The sequence below is a fragment of the Triticum dicoccoides genome, chromosome 7A, assembly GCF_002162155.2.
Source record: "Triticum dicoccoides isolate Atlit2015 ecotype Zavitan chromosome 7A, WEW_v2.0, whole genome shotgun sequence".
NCBI classification, from domain to species: domain Eukaryota; kingdom Viridiplantae; phylum Streptophyta; class Magnoliopsida; order Poales; family Poaceae; genus Triticum; species Triticum dicoccoides.
The window spans coordinates 196398790-196403196 of NC_041392.1; positions in this window are offsets into that span (position 1 = coordinate 196398790).

Here is a 4407-nt window from a genome sequence, read left to right on the forward strand (position 1 = left end):
GTCTGATTCCCCATTCGCACTCTGTGGGCGCCAAAACTACCTCTCCACCAGCCGCGAAACCCCGACGTCCTCCGTCCGCCACCCCATCCCACCCATCAACCGCCGCCCTCCTCCAGCACGCCAGAGCCAATACCCTGACGTCATCATCCACCGCTACGCCCTCCACGGCTTGTAGTTGAAGCCAAGGTCCAGTTGTCCATACTCGAGCCAGTTTAACCACGCCGTCCTGCGCCTCACCACTGTCGCTCCAACTTCTCCATCGTCCACCGCACCGGAGTTGTTCCCGCTACGCGGTCCTTCGCCGCCTCAGATATGCTTCCCCTCCGTCGACAAACGGCCACCACAACACAGTCAACAATTTGGCCATGGGTTCGTCCAAGGCTCAACCCTCCTCCAAAACATCGGTTCCCTAGGTAAAAACAAGAAAATCACCGCGACATTCGGGGGACACATCATTGGCAACCGAAAATGGTACTCCTCTTCCCTTATTCGTGCAAATCTTACGTGTCTGCTTGCATGGTATTCATCCCATAGAAGACACTAGTTGACCACTTCTTCCTGATACTAGATGTTCCTAGTAACTCGCGATGCACAAGGTTTCTCCTCATATACTATTTCACCTTAGCTAGAGGTCCGTCGCCCCCTAGATTTCAATTCCTGGTCAGTTGATTCCCAGTTAAAGGAAGCATTCCCTGGCATAACAGATGCTAGTCTGCCTATTAAGCTGGGGAAGCAACGCCTCGGTGTTTATCTTAATGGTGTGTGGGGCCTAGGAGCTGCTGGCGCCCGATCTGGAGGTCGCCGAGATTAAAGGGATGGTCGGGGGGCGCTGCCAAGCACGACGGTGGTGTGAGGTCGAGGGGAGGGTGGGGCAGCGGAGGCAGGTTCATAAAAAATCGATTGACCTATTTATTTCAGTCAACTATTATTTTGATAGGACCACATGTGGTGGTGTGCTGGAGGAGTACCTGCATTTCCCAGCCATCCCTGTGCTCATATATTACAAAATCATATGGAGTAGAATATAATTTTGTTTGGCATGCAATGTTGTAGAGCTATCATATGTCTCCTATCATTTATTTTCCAGCCACCTGCTATCTGTTACTTTTACAATGCACTAGTTCTATACACACTTCACCCATACTCTCACTATTGTGTTTTTATGCAAGGGTATTTCAAACTCTGCCTTGACAAAAGCACAAAATAAAAGAGAGAAGTCACTCCTCCTTGCTTCGCTGGCAGGCAAGGCATGTTTCCACGCTTTAAATGTTGGATGTTCAACAAATGGAGACGGTAAAGGTAGCTCTGGAGTTGATGATCTCGCTCACCATGAACCACCATCACAGGTGTTTGCTTTAACTTCACGGTGTCATATGTGGTTGCATGTTGCATCTGGTGTCTAGCTTGTATTCGAAAGGCCGAAGTCGGTCTTTATTAAGATACAGAAAGATATTTTTTACATGCACCACCATCCCGGGAGCACCATAAGACAAATAGCTAGTCAGGGCACTGTTGGAAATATGACCTAGAGGCAATAATAAATTGGTTATTTCCTTGTTCATGATAATCGTTTATTATCCATGCTATAATTGTATTGATAGGAAACTCAGATACATGTGTGGATACATAGACAACACCATGTCCCTAGTAAGCCTCTAGTTGACTAGCTCGTTGATCAATTGATGGTTACGGTTTCCTGACCATGGACATTGGATGTCATTGATAACGGGATCACATCACTAGGAGAATCATGTGATGGACAAGACCCAATCCTAAGCCTAACACAAAGATCGTGTAGTTCGTATGCTAAAGCTTTTCTAATGTCAAGTATCATTTCCTTAGACCATGAGATTGTGCAACTCCCAGATACTGTAGGAATGCTTTGGGTGTGCCAAACGTCACAACGTAATTGGGTGGCTATAAAGGTACACTACGGGTATCTTCGAAAGTGTCTGTTGGGTTGGCACGAATCGAGACTGGGATTTGTCACTCCGTGTAACGGAGAGGTATCTCTGGGCTCACTCGGTAGGACATCATCATATGCGCAATGTGACCAAGGAGTTGATCACGGGATGATGTGTTACGGAACTAGTAAAGAGACTTGCCGATAACGAGATTGAACAAGGTATCAGATACCGACGATCGAATCTCGGGCAAGTACAATACCGCTAGACAAAGGGAATTGAATACGGGATTGATTGAATCCTCGACATCGTGGTTTATCCGATGAGATCATCGTGGAACATGTGGGAGCCAACATGGGTATCCAGATCCCGCTGTTGGTTATTGGCCGGAGAGGTGTCTCGGTCATGTCTGCATGGTTCCCGAACCCGTAGGGTCTACACACTTAAGGTTCGATGACGCTAGGGTTATAGGGAATAGATATACATGGTTATCGAATGTTGTTCGGAGTCTCGGATGAGATCCCGGACATCACAAGGAGTTCTGGAATGGTCTGGAGGTAAAGATTTATATATGGGAAGTCCTGTTTTGGTCACCGGAAAAGTTTCGGGTGCTATCGGTAACGTACCGGGACCACCGGGAGGGTCCCGGGGGTCCACTAGGTGGGGCTACCTGCCCCAGAGGGCTGCGTGGGCCAAGTGTGAGAGGGGACCAGCCCCAGGTGGGCTGGTGCGCCCCCCACCAGGGCCCAAGGTGAAGAGAGAAGGGAAAAGGGGGAGACCCTAGGCTCAGATGGGCCTAAGGCCCACCTAGTGGTGCGCCCCCCTCTCTCCCCCCTTGGCCGCCCCCCTAGATGGGATCTAGGGCTGGCCGCCACCCCTAGGGTTGGAAACCTAGGTGGGGGCGCAGCCCCTCCCTTTCCCCTATATATAGTGGGGTTTTGGGCTGCCATACACAAGAGAACATCTCCTTCTTGGCGCAGCCCTACCCCTCTCCCTCCTCATCTCTTGCGGTGCTTGGCGAAGCCCTGCTGGAGTACCACGCTCCTCCACCACCACCACGCCATCGTGCTGCTGCTGGACGGAGTCTTCCCCAACCTCTCCCTCTCTCCTTGCTGGATGAAGGCATGGGAGACGTCACCGGGCTGCATGTGTGTTGAACGCGGAGGTGCCATCGGTTCGGCACTAGGATCATCGGTGATTTGGATCACGGCTAGTACGACTCCATCAACCCCGTTCACTTGAACGCTTACGATTAGCGATCTACAAGGGTATGTAGATGCACTCTCCTTGCCCTCGTTGCTAGATTACTCCATAGATTGATCTTGGTGATGCGTAGAAAATTTTGAATTTCTGCTACGATCCCCAAAAGTGGCATCATGGGCTAGGTCTATGCGTAGTTTCTATGCACGAGTAGAACACAAAGTAGTTGTGGGCATCGATTTTGTCAATTCACTTGCCGTTACTAGTCTTATCTTGATTCGGCGGCATTGTGGGATGAAGCGGCCCGGACCAACCTTACACGTACGCTTACGTGAGACCGGTTCCACGGACTGACATGCACTAGTTGCATAAGGTGGCTGGCGGGTGTCTGTCTCTCCCACTTTAGTCGGATCGGATTCGATGAATAGGGTCCTTATGAAGGGTAAATAGAAATTGGCAATTCACGTTGTGGTTTTGGCGTAGGTAAGAAACGTTCTTGCTAGCAACCTATAGCAGCCACGTAAAAAAAACTTGCAACAACAATTAGAGGACGTCTAACTTGTTTTTGCAGCAAGTGTTTTGTGATGTGATGTGGCCAAAGGATGTGATGAATGATATATGTGATGTATGAGATGATCATGTTCTTGTAATAGGAATCACGACTTGCATGTCGATGAGTATGACAACCAGCAGGAGCCATAGGAGTTGTCTTAATTTATTTATGACCTGCGTGTCAACATAAACGTCATGTAATTACTTTACTTTATTGCTAACCGTTAGCTATAGTAGTAGAAGTAATAGTTGGCGAGACAACTTCATGAAGACACGATGATGGAGATCATGGTGTCATGCCGGTGACGATGATGATCATGGAGCCCCGATGATGGAGATCAAAAGGAGCAAAGTGATGATGGCCATATCATGTCACTATTTGATTGCATGTGATGTTTATCATGTTTTCACATCTTATTTGCTTAGAACGATGGTAGCTTAAATAAGATGATCCCTCACTAAAATTTCAAGAAAAGTGTTCTCCTAACTGTGCACCGTTGCGAAGGTTCGTCGTTTCGAAGCACCATGTGATGAGTGGGTGTGATCGATTCTTACATTCGAATACAACGGGTGTTGACGAGCCTATACAGACATGGCCTCGGAACACATGCGAAACACTTAGGTTACCTAGCATGTACAGACATGGCCTCGGAACACGGAGGACCGAAAGGTCGAACATAAGTCGTATAGAAGATGTGATCAACATGAGATGTTCACCGATGATGACTAGTCCATCTCACGTGATGATCAG